At 34.1% G+C, this 13,203-nt stretch overlaps 1 pseudogene; it reads right to left on the bottom strand.

Annotated features, from left to right (window-relative positions):
* Positions 1-7,160: 7,160 nt before the first annotated feature.
* Positions 7,161-9,732, bottom strand: LOC102884598 (annotated as a pseudogene).
* Between the last annotated feature and the right edge of the window lie 3,471 nt (positions 9,733-13,203).

Below are 13,203 nucleotides of genomic sequence, written 5' to 3'. Positions count from 1 at the left end.
ACTCTGAAGCCCTACTCCAGACCTATTGAATCGAAATCTACACTTAACAAGTTCCCTGGTGACGAATATGCACACTGATGTTCTTGAAGTATTGCTTTAACATTATGGTACTCCAATATGGCTGCACTATGGAATCACCTGGGGAGCTGAAAAAAATACTGATGCCTTGATTTACACAATTTACTCAGTCATACCATCATGCAAGTACTGGACTAATTACACTAAAAGCTTACTCTAACTTCAACAATTATTAAATCAATAATTATTGATCACACACATAAAACACATTTTTATCCATTCTGCTGTTTTATCACAAACTAGCTTGTTTTATAGCATGGGTTGTCAAACTATAGCTCACAAACCAAATCCAGATTTTTGCATCTATATTCATAAGGGATATTGATCTGTAATTTTCTCATGATGTCCTTGGCTGCTTCTGTGATCATGATAACACTGGCCTCATAGAAGGTGTTAGAAAATGTCCCCTCTTCTATTTTTCAGAAGATTTTGCAAAGAATGGATACTAATTCTTCTTTAAATATTTGTTAAGAGTTTGCCAGTGAAATCGTTGGGGTTTGGGCTTTTGTTATGGGAAGTTTTAAAATTACTAATTTAATCAGTTGTTATAGGTCTATTCACATATTCTAGTTCTTGAGTTGGTTTCTGTAGTTTGTGTCTTCCTAGGAATTTGTTCATTTCATTTGGGTGGCCTATCTAGTTTTGCTTCATATTATCCTCTTATAATCTTTTTGACTTTTCTAAACCAGGTAACAATATCCTTATTATACTCCCAATTTTGATTCTTCTGTCATTTTTTTCTTGGTCAATTTATCTAGAGGTTGTCAATTTTGTTGGTATTTTTAAATTACCCCCTTTGATTTTTCTCTATTGTTTTTCTGTCCTATATTGCTTTTATTTCTGCTCTAATCTATAACATTTCCATACATCTGCTGACTTCAGGTTTAATTGACTCTAATCTTTCTATATTTTTTAAATTTTGGGGTGTTAGTTTTTTTAACATCATTTTCTTTTTTAATAACAACATTTACAGCTATATATATTTCTCTAAACACTGCATTGCTGCTGCATCCCATTATTTTTGGTATGCTTTGCCTTTTTCATTCATCTCAAAATAGCTTCTAATTTCCCTTGTGATTTCTTCTTTGACCCATTGGTTATTTAGAAGTGTGCTGTTCAATTTCTACACATTTGTGAATTTCCCAAAGTCTCCTCTGTTATTGATTTCTAATTTTGTTTGATTTTGATCAAAAAATGCTCTTTGCATGATATCCTAGAATATATTGTATCCTGGAGAATATTTCATTAAGTGCTTGGGAAGAAGAGTATTCAGCTTTGTTGGATGGAGTGCGCTAAATATTTTTGTTAGGTCTAGTTGGCTTAGAGTTTTAGTAAAGTCTGCTATGTCTTTATTGCTTTTTTTCCTAGGCTACCCATTATTGAAAGTGGCAACTGCAGTTTCCAACTATTATTTCTGACTTATCTATTTCATCCTTCTATTCTGTCAGTTTTCATTTCATGTATTTTAAGATCTTTGGTTATGCACATGTACACTTATAATGTTATCTCTTCCTCATGATTTGAACATTATATCATTAGAAAATGTCTCTGTTGGCCTCTTGGAAGAGTTATTGTCTTAAAGTATATGTTTTTTTCTGAAATTGGTATAGTCACTCCCACTCTCCTTTGGTCACTGTTTGCATAATATAACTTCTTTTTTTTTTTTACTTTTAAACTATTCATATCTTTTGATATAATGTGTAACTCTTATAGACAGTGCATAGTTGGATCTTCTTTTTTATCCATTGTGACAATACCTGTCTTTTGATTGTTTAATCTATTTACTCTAAATATTATTGATATGGTTGATTTACATCTGTCATATTGTCATGTTTTCTATATATCTCATCTTTTTTGTTTCCTTGTTCTTCCTCTACACCCTTTATATGAAATAGATATTCTCTATTGTACCTTTTAATTCATTTGTTGGATTTCTTTCTTATATTTTAAAGTTATTTTTAGTGATTGTTCTAGGGATTATTATATGCATCCTATCCCAATCAACATTTCACCTTAATACTAATTCATTCCAGTAAAACTTAGGAACTTTGTCCCATTATAGTTCCATTTCTTACACCCTCTTTTGTGCTCTTATTGTCACATACATCTACATATGTTATAAACCCAACAATACAATATTTTTATTATTATAATTTTGCAATTCTATTTAAAAACAATTAAGAAATGAAAAAAAATATGTATACAGTTTTATATTTAACTGCCTTTACATGTGGTCTTTATTTTTTTGTGTGTGTATATTCTAGTTACTTTCTAGTGTTATTTCCTTTCAAATAGAATAATTCTTTTAGATTTTCTTTTAAGGTAAGGTTGTCAGCAATGGCTTCTGCCAGTCTTCATTCATCTGGGAATGTCTTTATTTTGCCTTTATTTTTTAAATAATAGTTCTTGCTTAATATAGCATTCTTGATTGACAAGTTTTTTTTTCCTTTCAGCAATTTGAATATCCCACTGTTTTTTACCCTCTGTCATTTCTGATGAGAAGTCAACTTAGGATCTTATTGTGGTTCTCTTCCACGTGTTGAATAATTTTTTTTTTTTTTGCTATTTTCAATATTTTCTCATTGTCTTTTTCAGAAATTCAACTATAATGTATCTAGGGGTGGATTTCTGTGTTTTCCTTAAGTGGATTTGGTTGATCAGCGTGGTTGAGTAACGTTTATGATCAAATTTGGAAACTTTCATCCATTACTTCAAATACTTTCTATACCTCTTTCTCTTTCTCCTCACATTTTGGGGTTTCAATTATGCATATGTTTACATGCCTGATGGTGTTGTTCTACTGATCTCTGAGTCTCTGTTCATTTTTATTCTCTTTTCTTTTTCTATTTTTAAGATTACATACTCTCTAGTGATTTACCTTCAACTTCATGAATTCTTTTTTTGCCAGCTCAAATCTGTTGTTAAGGCTCTGGTGAATTTTTTCAATTTGATTATTGTACTTTTGTACTCCAGAATTTCAAAATTTTAAAGTCTTTTCTTTATTTTTAATTCTTTCCTTGGCAAATCAGTATATTCATACTTTCCTTTTAATCTTAAAATATAGTTTTCTTTTTTTGAATATATTTGTAAACCTGCTTTGACATCATTGTCTTCTAAGTCTGCTATATAAGTCTCTTCAGATAGTTTCTTACTGCTTTATTCCCTGTGTCAGTCAAAATTTCTTATCTCTTTGCACATCTTAAAATTGTTTTTAAAAAGTGAACATTTTAGATACTGTATTGTAGCATCTAAAGATTCTGTCTGGATTTCTTCTGTAAAGTCTGTCTCCCTTGTAGTGTGTGGATACTGATGTCTCCCTTCATTTCTTTATCTTAATTTTAATTTGTAAGCCTGGCTACCTAGAGGCCACACATGTGTCAGCAGAGCTTAGTGGTCAGCCTTTGATTGGTCAGGCTTTGTGTTTAAACATCATTTCTTAGTCAGCTTAGACTGTCATAACAAAACACTATTAACCGAGTGGCTTAAATAGAACCATCATTCTGGAGTTTTAATAGTTCTGGAAGCTGGGAAGTCCAAGATCAAGGTACTAGCAAGGTAGGTTTCACTCTGAGGCCTCCTCATCTGTTGGCTTATAGATGGCAGCCTTCTTGCTGTGTCTTCACATGGTGGAGAGGAAAAGACAGTAAATCCTCTGGTGTCTCTTCTTATTAGGGTACGAATCCTGTAGGATCAGGGGCCCACACTTATGATCTCATTTAACCTTAATTACTTCCATGAAGGTCTTATCTCCAAATACTGTCACATTGGGTGTTGGGGCTTCAACATATGATTTGGGGTGGGGCGGGGGGCACACAAACATTCAGTCCGTAATACAACCTGACCTGGTAAGGCTTTTGGCCTTTGCTAATGGATCTGTGTGTATGAATTAGGGAATGCACTCAAAGTTCAGGAAATTTACAAGTCTTGCCTTGGATACGCAAGGCCTCACATTCAGTCATGAACAAATAGTTAGCTAGGGTCTTCTCTTGTCTTTCCTGAGAGTACACACAGCCTTACAGCCTTGAACATGGACACAGCCTTCCAGAACAGCTGAGATATGTGGGAGCTTATTAAAGTCTATGATGGCTGCCTTGTCGTTACATCTCTATTAAATTTATGACTGATATTCTTGTCTGTACTTCATACCAACCCACACTGCAACCCCAGGTTAGCTGTGATGTTGGTCTTCCCAACTGTTTGTCATGGAGATAGCTATTGTTTTCAATAACATCCCTCAGCATAGATTTTTCCACATTGTAAATTGAGTCAACCCTCTTCATCATCCAGGCCACTGATCCCCAAGGCCTGTTGTACTCTAATAGAACTGCTATACCACAGAGCTAGGGGTGGCAAGGCAGAATAGGAGCAGCTCAGGCTACAAATGCCACAACTTCTCACTGTTTTTCTTGAATAAACATTCCCAATTTATTGTATGTTTTTTGTCAATTTCCAAAGTACTGAAATAGTTTTTTTTTTTTTTTGACAACTTTGTCCAGTTTATCAGTGCTTCTGGGGAAAAGAATTTGCTGACTCCCTCACTCAGTCATGCTGAAAGCCTATTTTCCACATGGCTACACTAATGAGGTATGGAAGGATGGAAACATTCACTGTGGGTCTACTGTTGTTACTATGTGCAAGTGTCATCTAGCTGATTACAATTCAGATACTTTAAAAAATATTAGGTGAGAAATCTATATTTTCCATTACATGAAATACACATTTCTATAATTAAGTAAAATTTTAATTCATTGCTATCCTAATTACTTTTAAAGAACACTCGCTTTCTGCTTTCATTTATTTCAAAATGTTCTTTGGAAAATATAGACTTTAAAAAAATCTTGAAATATCTGCAATATGCCTTTTGCGATCTTATAAGTACATAAGATTAAAACTTTTCTTAGCCCTTTACATTAACAGGGATTAAATGCTGGTGGCATTATATTTATGTCTCCAAAGTGGGAAGGATTTTTACAAATATGTAATTGAATTATAGTTTAAATTTACTTTTTTGAAAAATCTCCATTAGTGTATATATAGCTATTGGCTTTTTATTGTACAGGTATGTTGGGTGTGCATTTTGATTGTGTACAGTATCTCTATATGTGAGGCAGAATTTTCTCTTTCTGAAGGAGAGTAAATGGGGTTAGATATGTTAAAGTGTCAAATTATGTATTACTTAAGTACATTTAGAACAAAATTATTAACTCTTCTTTGGAATGGATTATAGCCACACTTAAATTCTCAGTGTTGTTCTGTCATCTCTTCTTTTTGTACAAGTAAGGATTCTCTGGATTTATATTATTAGGTCAATTGAAGTTTTATTTGTATTTACTTTGAAGAACAAGACTGATAGTCCAGAGACAGATTTTGACTTGCTTGCTGCTGTCCAACAGCAGAGTGCCTGGAGGTATCCACTTATAGTAATGGGTATAAGTCCTGGTATCAGTTACTATATTTAAATACCCATGGTTGGCAGGAATGTGCTGAAGTGTGATATAACATAGTTAATTATGTCACTTTCCCTGCCCAGAGCAACTACTACTGAAAGGACATACATGATGAGGAAGATGGTAGATGTGGTGTCTTGGAGCTAAAGGTGACTTCATTGCTGACTCTAGGAGAGGTTTAGGATGTTGGCTCTGTTTCCTAAAGAGCATCTAGCAGGTTTCATCCTGTATATTAACTTTCCACATGGCTTTTTATTACAGTTTTAAGCTTATTATTGTATCTCTTAGTTTTATTCATGAGAGAAAAAGCCAATTCAGTATAAAAACGCTAACCAAGTGTTAATGAACTTTTTGAAGAAATAAGACAGGGCAACGTTAAGCATGAGTGCAAAGAAGTCTCCACATTTGAAGAAGCAAGAGAAGCTTTTGAAAATAATGGGAAAAAAACAGTAGGTATATTGGCAATTTATTTATTTATTTTTTACAGATCTGCCTGCTGGCTAGATGTATATCTGAAATCTGCATTCCCAAATGGTGTGCAGTGCTAGCAATTAAAAATTACCCTTGTGAAGAACTCTGAAAATGGCATCTAACTAAGAACATTCTGTGTAGGAGAGATAGATTTACGTCCCTGTATGTCGGTCTGTCTTGGCAAGTCCCATTTGCATAGGACTCTGCTGAGCTGAGATTTATCATCTTAGCAAGGGGAAGCATTTATTTCACAGGACGCTTTGTTCTGGAAAGTTATACATAACATCGTGTCCTTACTCTGCCTAATCAGAGAGAAACTGTGGAGGAAGCTAATAGATGCTGACACTGTTTTAAAACGTTTTACTTCTCATATAAAAGAAAAGAAATACCTAAACCCCGCTCCCTATTCTGTGAGAACAGTCTTCTTCACCTCTCTTTATCCTAGTCCGCATGCTATTCAAGGAGAGCAGGGGTGGGAAAGCACAGGCAGTGGTGTAAATTCTGTGGAACTGCTCTGCAGCTGTAAATTACATTACCAGGAGTGGCCATTTTATAAAGATCCACTCCCGTGCACCATGAAAATAATACTAGATGCTAAATAAGGGATGTCAGATATGTCTGTGCTAGAGGAACATCAAATACATCTTGTGGGTCATTCTCATATTGCTTCATGTGATTTTGTGAGGGTGTGTGTAGTTGTGTCTTAACACAACTGGCTTTGTTTCCTTTTTAGACTTTTAATTTTAATTAAATATTCAGAATAAATTATGATTAAGTTTGCAATTAACAGTTAAATATTTATGAACATCTAATATACTAAATTAATAAGCTTTTTTTTAGTTGTGCAAACAATGTAAATATTTAAGAGTGTTCATTGAGATGTTGGTGAGAGAATGTCAATTGTCCAATAAATGCAAAAAATGAATGAACAGGACCTTAAACAGTGTGCAGTTAGTTACGCAAAATCTCCCTGGATGTTAATGAGTTCACCCATTGATTGGCAGGTAGGCTACCTTTCTTGACACTCTGGCCAACGACCCTAAAAGAGTTAGCTTTCTGCCACACCAGCAAAATCCCTCAGGACACACACTGCAAGCTCACAGCTGGGAATCCACCCTGGGGAACAAGGTAAACAGACACTGAGGCAGCTGGGCTAGACTGGCTCTAGTCCCTTCAGCGGTGTCCACACTGAGCATTACAGCACTTGCAGAAGGTAGTCATTGGCTAGTCTGCAGAGTGCGCCTGGAGCTGCATAAAATAAGCACAAGGATGTTCACATTTGGGACACCTCTCTGCAGTAGAGTTAACATTCTCCTAGGCAGATGCTCCGCCAGTACATCATTCACTTTCATCTTTGAATACTTCTGATTTGTTACCCTTCAGGTGATGTTGTGAGTATAAGGGCAGGTGTTGCAGGCAAAATGGTGGCAGCGCTATCCCTCCTCCATGATCAGCCCTGTTCCTGCAGCCAAGGCAGAAGAGAAGTCTGATAGTGGACTCTGCTGGGCAGGCTTCTGGCAGGCCCCGCAGGTGCTAGAATTATAGCTGGCTTTGTCCTCAAGCGGCCATATTCCTAGACCAATCAAGAGCTATGTTATACTCTAAATAGAATAAAGTGCCATTTGTAAATGTAACCTAAATGTTATTTAGAACCTTCACTAGGGATACCAAACATCATGGAATGTTTAGAATACAATATAGCTCATCTTTTTTGAAACTTAAAATCTGGTTTTTCATATTGTATTTTTTCAAGGAATATAAGTTTTAGATAGTCTACAGTCTTCACAAAGCTAATGACGTTTCATCTTATGTTATCATCTCTATTAAAGGCAAGTACTTGTTTGAAATGCATTGTGCTAAAAGTACTTTCTATCAATGAACAATATTATTTTTAATTTAAAATGTAAATAATTTAAAACTTACAGAAAAGTTGAAAGAATGGTACAAAAATGCCCTTTTCCCATATTTGGCAATTGATTTTCTTCAATTGCTTTATTATTTTCTCTCCCCCCCCACATTTTTCTATCATTCAAAAGTAAATTGCATATATTGTGCCTCTCTACTCTTGAATACTTCATTGTGTATTTCCTCAAAAAAAAAAAAGATATTTTGCTTAATCACTATCAATGATCAAAATCAGGAAATTTAACATTGATACAATAATATTTAATATCCCTATTTGAATTCAACAATCATTCTAATAATGTCCTTTTTAGCATTTTTATTTCCACTCCAACATCCACTTCAGGCATCAACTCTGTCTTGGGCGCTGCCACAGTGGAGATACATTTACAGCTTCCAGTGCTGGCTGAATAAGTTATGAAGTTCCAGGCTTCTGTGAGTAGTTCATGAAGAGAAAGAAAGGTCTGGAAGAGAGAGGAGGTACTTGGAGTGCGAGAAAAGGAAGGTCAACTCACAACCAATGATGGCATCACCAAAAAAGGAAATGAAATTAAGACTGTCCCTCTCTCAACTCTCCATATCCCTCAGAAGTGTAAGGAAATAAAGTCCAGACCGAAACGCACTGGGGAAAACTCAGATAAAATGGAGTAGAAGACGCAGGGACGTGGGCACTAAGACGTAAACTCAGGCAGATGCCTCCTGAGAGAGGAGGGAGAGAGCCCGGAAGACCGGGAGAACACAGAGCATCCCGGTGTAAGGTTGACATTAGTTTTTCCAGTATGAGAGACTTTAAAGATATTCACAATTTATGATAGTTTTACTTTGACTAATTTTCCCTTTGAATTACCTGCCTCAGAGCATGGGCTGAGTTTTCATATAAAGACATCCTCCATCACTTTAATTTCTCTACTGATAATATTCCAAGCATTCATGTACTATTGTATACTCCTTTTATTTAAGAGTTATTAGAATTATTAGTATTAGTAAGTCCAGTTCTAATGAGTTACTAAATGGAAAAAACAAATTCAATTAATGACTTTTAATTTGAGGGTTGAATTTATCATGGCCGCATAACACTGAAGTAGTCCAAAGGCCTGCCTGGCTTATTAAATAAGGTATTCATATTGCATTTATTTTATTTATTTAAAATTACATTGAAAATAAGTGAAAATTTTCTTAGAAGAGTCTTTCAGTTTTTTTAAACAACAACAACAACAACAACAAAACATAAAATGAAACTATCCACAGAATATCTTTTTATCCATCACAGTGACCAATACACATGCATCTCTTGTTTCAGTAGTAAGTACGACAGTAGAAATTGCTGCAAAATAAATTCAAGAAATGAAAGAATTGAGATATGTAAATAAAGCTAGACTCTGGAACCAGAATTTTATGTTCTTAGTACCCCACTGCCAGAGAAGCTGCATGACTACTCAAATGATATTAAAAAAATACTTTATAAAAGAGTTAAAGTATTTATGTTGTGAATCATTTTTTTCATCTTTAATATTTAAAATCAGTTTAAACTGACAAAACATCTTGATTCAGACTACTGTATTTCAAGTGTCCTGAAACCACATGAGATTAGTAGCTATGATACTGAACAGTGCTGGCTAGATTTCTGATCCTCCCTCAGCCTAGTCATTGCCATATACAATGAGTATAGCATGTAAGCATAAATATTCAGCACGATCCTACCCTTACCTCTGTAAGGTGAAAGCACACGTTTTTCAGATTAAGACCCTTTGAAAACTAGATTGAATTTTCCCATGCTACCACTGATATTTAAAGGTTTTAGCTCTAAACTTACCGATGGATTGAATTTAGTCATTGACACTCCATACTTTTAACAATCAGTAATTAAAATTTTAAGTAAACAGATTTGAAATTCAGTCTGCAATAGTCAAGAATAAATATTTAAAAATTTACAGCTATGTTAGTTTGATTCAGATAATATCTTCCAGCTTCTTCCAGAGAATCAAAACCATGACTTATAGAAGATAAATGAATGAATGAATGAATGAATGAATAAATAAATAAATAAATAAATAAATAATTTCATTTTTAAGGCTGAAAAATATTCATATATATATCATATTTTGTTTAGTCACCTATCAGTGGACATATAGGTTGTTTCCACCTTTTGGCTATTGTGAATCTTGCTGCTTCAAACACTGGTGTACAAATATCTGCTTCAGTCCCTACTTTTAATTATTTTGGGTATATATCCAGAAATGTAGCTGCTGGATCATATGGTAATTATATTTTTAACTTTTTGATGAATCACTATATTGTTTTCCACCAGGAGTACACCATTTTACTTTCACACCAGCAATACACAAGAGTTCCAATTTCTCCACATCCTTACCAACACTTACTTTCTGTTTTGTTCGTTATAATAACCATCCAAACGAATGAGAAATAGTATCTCATTGTAGTTTTGATCTGCGTTTCCCTAATGATTAGTGATGTTGAGCACTTTTTCGTGTGCTTATACGCCATTTGTTTATCTTCTTTGATGAAATGTCTATTCAAGTTCTTTGCCCATTTTTAAACTGGGCTTGTTTTTGGTGTTCAGTTTTAGGAGCTTTTTATATATTCTGGATATTAATCCCTTATCAGATATATGATTTGCAAATATTTTCTCCCATTCCATGGGTTACTTTTTCACTCTCTTGATAGTGTCCTTTGATGCACAAAAGGCTTTTAATTTTGAGGAAAGCCAATTTATGTAGTTTTTTCTTTTGTTGCCTGAGCTTTTGGTATCATATCCAAGACCTCATTGCCAAATCGAATGTCATGAAGCTTCCCCTGTGTTTTCTTCTGAGTTTTATAGTTTTAGCTTTTATGTTTAAGTCTTTGATTCATTTTGAGTTAATTTTTTTATATGATATGTTATGGGTCCAGCTTCATTCTTTTGCAGATGGATATCCAGTTTTTCCAGCACCATTTGTTGAAAAGACTTTTTTCTCCCCAGAATGATATAGTTTTGAATTATTAAACTTACTGACTACTTGAGAAGTTATGAGGAAGGAATGCTGCATTGTGAAGGGTAAAGCCTTCCATGGCTTGCCTCATTAAAGCCCATATTTATTCCCTATTTTTTCTTTCAGTCCCATCCCTCTTGCCTCTCATTCAGCAGATTCCATCCCTAGTGCTCTCAATCCTCGCTACCGGAAGTGTGGTCCAAGGATGCCAGCCGTACTGGATTCACCTGGGAGTTTGCTTGAAACTCAGATTCCTGGCCTCTCCTCAGACGCACTGACTCAAAATCTGTAGTTTAACGGTATCATGTACAAGTTAAAGTTTGTACAGAGAGATACCTGAAGTCCTGGAAGACTAAGTGAGAGATAATAAATGTCCAGCCACCTGTGCTTCTAGTTCAGATTTCTTTTATACTACAATATTTTATGTCATTTATTTATATATCAGAACTCATTTAACAAACCTTTGTCTATTCAATTAATTCACCAAACTAATATTCTCACTGTCTCTGTAAAGCAAGCCAACTGATGCCCAGGGCATATTTAACACCTAGGGTTAGTAGGCTGCTCTACTGTAAGCTCATTCCCACATAGAGATGAATGTTTACCAAGGATGATCTGTGTTTGTTATGATATCTGTTTACAGTACTTGTACATGTTTTGATAATTGCATAATTTAATTATTCTTAAAAGCAATGCAAACAATATAAGAGAGTAGCTTATATGAAAACTAAGTTGAATACTTTAGCATGATTCCATAAAGTTGAGACAATTTTTAAAAATTGTCCAGTTAAATGTAGGAAAAGCAATGGTAAAACTTTAAAATAATCTGAAAAAAATCTAGATGGAGTATGAATCCAGGTTGACTCCTCAGGGTCTGAGTTATTTTTTTACTTCAAAATAATGGAATATATATATAGGATGTATTATTGTTTCTTGAAATCTATATAATTATATTAACCAATGTCACCCCAATATATTTAATTTAAAAATAAAATTTAAATTAAAAAAAATTATGGAATAGACCATCTAAATAGGCCTATATCTATTAAAGAAATTTAATCAATAATTAATAACCTTCCAAGACAGAAAACACCAGGTCCAAATGTAGTCACTGGTGAATTCTACCAGAACACTTAAAGAATAAATTATATAAATTTTCTAAATCTCTTCTAGGAGATAGAAGCTGAAGGAATATTTCCTAACTCATTCTGTGAGGTTAGCATTATCCTAATACCAAAATTGGACAATGACATTACAAGAAAAAAGAAACAGATCAACATCTCTCATGAACATAGATGCAAAAATCCTCAACATAATAATAGCAAATCAAATTCAACAGTGGATAAAAAAAAATTAGACACCAAGATCAAAATGGTGTAGGTAGGTCCTTAGAGGGTGTTACGTCCAAATCACTATAAATATTGTAAATGATCTCTTCCACTCTAGAGAAGCAAGTCTACATCTGACAGAATCCACCTCTGAGCAAACTACCAACCCTGAAACCATCTTGCCTCACAATCACACTTTTTTTATTATTGAAAGAAAGCATAATTACAAAAAATAGTATATTAATTTAACCAATAGCAATTAAATGGGTGATCTTGTGTTAAACACCAAATCTAGAACAAAATATTATCAGTACCATCAGAGCCCCCTGGATGCTCCTCACTGATCCCCCCTTCTTCTCTTTAATCTAGGTGTATTCATGGTCCAAAAGTTTATATTACTTATTTTCTTGCTTTTATTTTATATTTTTAACACATAAACAGTTTGTTACTTAGTTTTATCACATTTAGTGCTATATGATTATAACCTTGGAGCAAGACTTTTTCTGTGACTCTTTTTTGAACTTCATCTGTACTGATGCACACAGCTGCTGTTCATTAATTTTTCTCTGTTGTATACTATTTCAGTGCATATTCATACAATGAATAAATATTAGTCTACTCTCCTATAGGAGGCCATTTGGGTTGATCCTGCTTTTTTTTTTTTCCTTTAAGAATGATATTGATAAGGACATTCTGTAAGCACTGCTTAAGGCATATGTGTAAGTGTTATGTACTGAAGAGTGGAATTGTGGATCATAACATATGCTATTGTTTACTTTTATTGGAAAATACTGAACTGTTTTCCAATTTATACTTCCACCAGTACTGTGTAAAAGAGAGTTCTGGTTGCTCCATCTACTCATGAACAGTTGGTATTTTCCAAATGTTTAATATTTACAGGTTTTTTGTTTTTTTTTTTTTTTTTTTTTTTAGTGTTTGAATGTTTGGCATCTATTCTGGTACATTGGGACTAGCAGATTGACAGAA

This window comes from Pteropus alecto, unplaced genomic scaffold, assembly GCF_000325575.1.
Source record: "Pteropus alecto unplaced genomic scaffold, ASM32557v1 scaffold766, whole genome shotgun sequence".
Taxonomy (NCBI): Eukaryota; Metazoa; Chordata; class Mammalia; order Chiroptera; family Pteropodidae; genus Pteropus; species Pteropus alecto.
Note: the sequence above shows the minus strand (reverse complement) of the source record. Positions and strands in the feature narration are given on the sequence as shown.